At 36.2% G+C, this 7,205-nt stretch overlaps 1 long non-coding RNA gene across 1 annotated transcript; it reads right to left on the bottom strand.

Moving 5' to 3' along the window:
- Positions 1–1,184: 1,184 nt before the first annotated feature.
- On the bottom strand, positions 1,185–6,282 carry LOC138154747 (uncharacterized). The gene is made up of 3 exons (XR_011166677.1): positions 6,014–6,282; positions 4,884–4,998; positions 1,185–3,574 (listed from the first exon to the last, which is right to left on the bottom strand). It is a non-coding gene; the product is annotated as an uncharacterized lncRNA (long non-coding RNA).
- Between the last annotated feature and the right edge of the window lie 923 nt (positions 6,283–7,205).

The raw sequence follows: 7,205 nt of genomic DNA, 5'->3' as shown, positions 1-7,205 counted from the left end.
GTAGTAGTAGTAGTAGTAGTAGTAGTAGTAGTAGTAGTAGTAGTAGTGGTGGTGGTGGTGGTGGTGGGGGTGGTGGTGGTGGTGGTGGTAGCGGTAGTGGTAGTAGTAGTGGTAGTAATAGTAGTAGTAATAGTAATTACTGCAGCAGCAGCAGTAGTAGTAATAAATAACACTTACTATGTGTCAGGTACTGTGCTAAATGCTTTACAATCATTAGGTCATATGATCCTCACAATAACCCTAGGAGGTAGTTGCTATTATTATCCCCATTTTACAGATGAGAAAACTAAGGCAAATAGAGGTTAAGTGACTTGTCCAAGGTTACACAGCTAATCAGTGTCAGGCAGGGTTTGAACTCAGTTCCTGATTCCAGAACCAGTGCTCTATCCATTTCAGGTACTTAATAAAGACTTGCTTCATTGCCAAAGTCTACTCATTGATTGGCAATCAAGCAAGCATTTACCCTAATCTTAATTTCCTGAAAACCTTTGTTCATTAAACATTGAATTCTCTCCAAGCACAAATTTCCTATAGGAAGACTTTAGAAGGTAGTGTTTTGTGAGTTTACCCTCTATGTCTGGGTTTTGTTATATATTCAATTCGATTCAGTCCAGTTCAATTCAGTAGTTATTTATTAAGTACCTACTTAGTGCAAAGTACTGTGCTAAACACTGGGTATATAAACACTAGAAGGCAATAATCCCTGTCCTCAAGGGGCTGCCATTTTCCTGGGAGGATTAAACAGATCAAGAAATTCAAGATAATTTGTGGGGCAAAAGAGAACACTAAAAACTATAGGGATCATAAAAAGCATGGGTGGTACTTGAGCTATTGTTATAAAAGGAATTCTAAGTGGAGGGAGTGCATTCTAGGTAAAAGAGATAGAAGAGAAAATGTGAAGAATAGTAATTTGACAGGTCTTTAGAGGATGGAATGGAAAAGGAAAACACCAGAAGAAGGAAGATCACATAGGAAATCAGGATATTAATAGAATAACTTTACCAACTCTAGAAAATTGTTCATATCAACATTTGTACTTTAAATTATTTAGTGGTATGTAAGAATTATTATTAAAATTAGAATCCTTCACATTGGAAAATATAATTTATATTCAATAGTTATTTTCCCAGCCTGATAGATATTCTTGTGTTCAAAATGCCATAGAAGAAATACAGCCACTAAAAGACAGTTGGAAGATAATGTCTATGGGACTATATATGTCTATGGGAATATACATATATACATACATACACTTATGTGTGTGTACATATACATATACACACACATACACACACATGAAGTACTGGAGTTTAAGCTCTTATGTGTCCTGCTTTACTTTTGCCTCCATGTTTCTTTGGATATGGAGTCAAGGACCATTGGTTTTGCCACAGGAACACAGCTTGGTTCTTTCATAGAGAGTCTATGCCTTTTCATCTGGTATAGATTTTTCTATATACTGGACACACTGAATTTACTTCAGACACAAGGATTCCTAGGTATGTCTTTAATATGAAACTTAATCATACCATATGATATTATTGCATCATACAATATGGTATGGTTTACCATATAATACAGTATTGTTTACCATACAATGGTTTACCAAACCATTATCCTACTTCACTAATGACTAACCAAGTTGCAGCATGCAAACATTAGATTAGCAATAGGAAAGAAAATAGAGTTGTTAACTAGTAACAAAGGAAATTTGGAGTTGGTTATTCGTATTCTTTGAAATAGGGTAGATTACTTTCTTGTGAACTCACTTTTCAATGTCTATTCCAGTCTTACATTCTACTGTTTGACATTTTTTGACCAAGTACAGAAGATGGAAAAGAGTAGGGACCCTCATTTTTATCTTGGGTGTTTTAGGAATTCAACAGAGCAAGGAGAACATAGAAGAACATTTTCCAGTGGATTTCATTATTCAGTGGTACTCTTGGGGTGTCATTTCTTTTCTTTTTAATAGAAGTTTATTGATGTCTTATTTCAACACCACTGTCACTTTTGGATATACAGTCCCTTCTATCCCACAATGTTGAAATTGAACCCTTCCAAAGAAAACCAGTTAAGAACAAAAAAAAAGAAACAAAACCAAAAAACCCCAAACCCAGTACACTGAACATGTCTGGCAATGATCAATTGACAAGTATTCTTCAAGTACCTCCTATGTCTCAAGGACTTTGCAAGGCATTGGGGATATGAGTACAAAGAAAAAGATAAGCCTTTCTCCTAATGGTTCATTACCTTATAATGGGGAAGACAAAAGTGCACATGCACATACATATATGTATGTATATGTATATATACATATATACACATATATGTGTTTAGATTGTTTGGGAGTCTGGACACTAGCAGTTGGGGAAATCAGGAAAGGTTCATGTAGAAGATAATACTTTAGCTGCATCTAAAAGATGGTTCCTATGTGAGTGAAAAGAAGAGGTCAGATATGAGAAATATTTTTAAATTTTTAAAATTCATTTTGAAATTAAATGAACAAAGATAAAAAGAGAACATTTCCATGTATATAGCACAACCGAAAAAGAGGATTCATTATAAAACCCTGACTTTATATTTCACACTGTTTACTTAAAAAAACAACAACCCTGTATAATAAGTCCGACTTGTTTTCAAAGCTGCTCTGCTTTTCATGCTTCTTTCTACATTTTTCTTTTATTCTCTGCTATGCACTTTTTATGTTTTTCCCTCCCCCTAGAGATGGCTACCATTAGACACAAGTATGTGTGTATATATGTAAAACCACATTATACATACTTCTATTTATCAGTTCTTTTTCTGGAGGCAGCATCTTTCTTCATAGATCCTTTGTAGTTAATTTGGATACTTATAATAGTCAAAATGACTTAGTCACTCACAGTTGTTCTTAAAACAACATTGCTGTTACTGTATACAATGTTCTCTTGGTTCTGCTCATCTCATTCTTCATTATCTTGTCCAAATCTTATCATGTTTTTTCTAAAATCACTGGGTTCATCATTTCTTATAGCACAGTAGAATTCCATCATGATCAAGAGAGATGTTACAGGAGAAATGGGCAAGATTTGGCAACTGATCCCAGCAATAAGAGAGAGTAGGGAGTTGAAGATATTGACAAGGTTATGAACCTATGAGATTGTGAAGTATCATTGAGCCTTCAACAGAAACAGGCAAATTAGGAAGAGGGCTAGGTTCAGAGTGAAGTATAGTGAGTTCAATTTTAGACATGTTGAGTGTGAGATATTACCCAGGACATTTTCATTTGAAATATCCAAGAGGCTAACAGATCTCAAGGGCTTTTAGGGGTCTCCAGACCCTTTCAGCTGGTCTACAAAATAAAAACTATTTTTGTAATATTACTAAGATGTTTTAGTTTCTAATATGGTAAATATTTATAGTTACTACTCACATAAACAGAAGCTCTTGGGGGTGATGGTGGTGGTGTTATAAACATTCTTTATGAGTGTAGGGCGGTACTGAGACCAAAAGTTTGAGATTTATTGCAATAGGCAATTGATGACATTTGGCTCAAGTTCAAAGCAGAAGCTGGAGCTGGATATCTTTATTGCTGTCTCTACAATATAGAGAAAAAGATTGATATATCTTGTCAAAGTCATCTGCATGTAGATGAGGATTAAAAGTAAGGGTGCTAATAAGGTTAATGAGAGAGAGTGTGCAGAGGGAGAGAAGAGGACTTAGGACAGATCTTTGGGGAATATCATAGTTAAAGAGTGTGATATAAATTATGAGCCAGTAAAGAAGAGTGAGAAGGGGCAGACAGATAGGAGGAGAATCATGAGAAAATAGTGTCCTGAAAATCCCTAAAAGAAAGAGTATACAGGAGGAGGGGGTGGTCAACAATGTCAAGTGTAGAAGATAGGTTAGAAAGATGAGGACAGAGAAAAGACCATCTGATTTCACAGTTAAGAAACCATTTGGAATCTTTGGAAAGAGTGGTTTCAGTTGAGTGATTAAGTTGAAAGCAAAATTGCAAAGGTTTGAAGATCAAGTGAGAAGAGAAGAGACAGCAGTGAGTGAGTGTAGACTTCCCTTTCCCCTGCCTCCCTTCCACTCCTTTCCTCTCCTCCCCCCTTTTCTCTTGAATGGAAGTGCTGTGGCCACACATTGCCTCCTGATGATCAGCACAGAAGTCTTGACCTGCTCTCTTTCTGACTTGGGCCAATTTGACTCTCCTTAGGTAATTTAGTGGCTCTCAGGGCTCCCCAGTTTGGTGCTAGATTTTTGGACAGACATCAAATTGGCTTAAGCCCTACTGTAGCTTAGAATTCTGGAACTCAAGCAATCCACCAGCCTCAGCCTCTCCTTCAGCAGGTATTATAGGCATGTGCCATCACACCACACCCTCCTAGATAGCTTTTTCAAGGAGTTTTTTTTAAGGATGATGGAGATTTGCAACATTCTGCCCTTGTAGTCACCTGCTCCTTTACTGAAAGATGAGAGATATATTTCCTTATCTGTTTTCCAAAACAGGTTTTGTTTTCAGAGTTACTTAGGATAATTCTGTGTAGTGACTAAAAAGAATAATAAAAAGAATTGTAGCAGTCTTTTATAATAGTTCACAATTCTTTTGAGAACTGTTTGTTCATCCCCAATGACTTTTGATCTTACATATTTCCATTAGTCCTCTACATACTTTGGCTATCAGACTGTAATAATAGATAGTTAATGTAAACACTTTTTTCTGGCCAATTGCTTCCCTTCTTATTCTAGTTGCATTAATTTGGGTCATGCAAAGTTTTTCATATTCATGTAATAGAAGTGACCTATTTATCTCAGTGGTCTTTTCATTCACATTGTAGTCGTCTATTGGTATTCAGATTCAGCTTTCTCTGATCTGTATGAGTCCATATAGGTCTTCTTACCTTCATTTGAATTCCTCTTACTCATCATTTTTAGTACCCAATAATATTTCATTATATTCCTATATCAGTTTGTCGAGTCATTTATGCCTTTATGTTTTAATTCCATTAATTGTACCTGTAGAAAAAAATTAATGTGAAGTAAATGATTCTATGAATTAAATAAATAAGATTTGTGATTTTGCACAAAACTGAAGATTTGAACTTATGTTTGCGATTACCCTGAGCCCAATGATGTTATCCTCCATGAGTTTATAATCCTCATGGAGTGTGACTCCATGAGTTAGGATGAAAGTTGAGTAATAGCTTGCTAGTTGATGGGGGTGTATAGTAGAAACACATATATATCCCCAGCTGGGCCAGAAAAGAAAGTCATTTTGAAAGAGATAATTCTGTCATCTTTGAAAGTCACAGCATTTTGTATTTAGTTTCGTTTCCTTCACTGTCTGGGATGCTTCAGAGCAAAGACTGTCGGGAAGAACACACTGTTCCTACTTCCATGTCAACAACTCTCTTTGAGAGTAACACCACAAATGCATTTTCAGAGTGGTTTGTGTCCCATGATTTCCTCCCTTCCCTCTCCTTTATTTGTCATTTCTTCCAAAAGTCTTTTCAAAAATGTCTGAAACAACACTGTGAAAAGCTTCTGATGTATCCATGCTTGTACTTCAAAAACATTTCATCTCTGTGACTCACAGCCTGGAGAGTTCAGCAGTGGGTGGATGAAGACACAACCCTACACATGGAAAACGACCTGCAAAGGGAGCCTGTATTGAAGATCATATCGGTATATAATTATCCTGTTGACAATCTCTCTTCCATCTTTTTCTCACAGAAATATGTAGATTTGGATGCAAGGCAAGTAGAAAAAATGCCAGAAAAGTCTGGCAAGTGTATGACTGCTGCATATTTGGGAATGGTGGCTGAGGACAAGAAATGTGTTTGCAATTAGGACTACACAGAGCAGGTCTGATTACATCTGAGCAAAGCCAAACTGAAGAGATTTCCAGAGTGAACTTATCTTGTGGGCTTAAGTGGATAAAAGCTCAGCTTAGGCTAGAATCATTAAAAAGAAATAAATGGGGCCTCCTGCCTCACACTCTCATTTTACCCTTTTCTAAGCTCTCTCTTACCTCTTGAATGAAGAGGAACAAAATCACCGTCATTTGATGTCCTCTAATGTTATAGTTCATAGGGTTTGTGTGCATTTTCCTCTCCACACATAGCAATAGACAAAAAGAAAGAAATGGAATGAGTGTTTTAAAGTGGTTTCTAGGTTGGTTTTGATTTCTAGAAAGACCAGGAGAGGTTAAATACATCCCAGCCAGAGTTCAAAGCAACATAGTGTTCGCCAATTGCATATCTCAATTTAATACTTTCCACTTGAAGAATTTGTGCTGCCTAAGAAAAAAGGTTGTCATGATAAAGCATTTGCATCACCTTTGATGGGTACGGTGCTAAGGGGGCCTAGTGACACCATTATTAGTCAGGTATGGCTATTTTCAAGAGCAAAGTGAAATATTTTCTGAAAATAAATAAAAATGATTCAGTGTCATTTCATTACATACACACTGCCTCTTTCCTGCCTACATTTTATCATCATCTTCTTGCCCTTCTTCCCCTCCTTTTTTTGTTTGTAAACTATTAATGCACTTGGTAAAACATGTGGGATTTGTTGTCCGAGGACACAGATTAAAATCATGACTCTGCTGTTTACTGTTTGTATGACCTTGGGTAAGTCACACTATTTAACCTTTCTAGCCTTCAATGTTTTCATACAAAGTGAAGGAGCTAAGTTTGGTCACCTCTAAGGATCATTGAAGCCCTAAATCCATGATCCTTATGAATTTCTCACTCCACCTTGATTTTGTCTTGAGTTTTTGTTTCTATTTTGTTTGCCCACATAAATCGTGCTGTCTCTCATGAAAATGAAAGAATTGAGCCTATAATTATTGAGAAATATATTGCTCTAATCCCATCTCTGCCTGTTTCTTTGTTTATAGATATTCATTGAGTTTCTAAATTGTAGAATCAGAATCTGAGCTAGAAGGGACCTCATATCTTATTTACTCTAACCCACACCAAAAATCCCACACCATGCCCCCAAACCTCTCTTAAATAAATGTTCATTCAACCTTTGATTTTTCCAGTGAGTGAGAAAGAACCCATTGTCACCAAAAGCCCATTCTACATGTCAATAGTTCTAATTGATAGTATGTTCATCTTTATATCAAGACTAAATTTGCCCCTTCAGTCCAATTTGGTTATCACATGGCAATGATAATATTGCACCTTTCCTCAAAGAATTTCACACTTTGTTTTAAA

Source organism: Petaurus breviceps, unplaced genomic scaffold (genome assembly GCF_028583685.1).
Source record: "Petaurus breviceps papuanus isolate PSGF00001 unplaced genomic scaffold, PetGlider_PUasm1.0 91133, whole genome shotgun sequence".
NCBI classification, from domain to species: Eukaryota; Metazoa; Chordata; class Mammalia; order Diprotodontia; family Petauridae; genus Petaurus; species Petaurus breviceps.
Note: the sequence above shows the minus strand (reverse complement) of the source record. Positions and strands in the feature narration are given on the sequence as shown.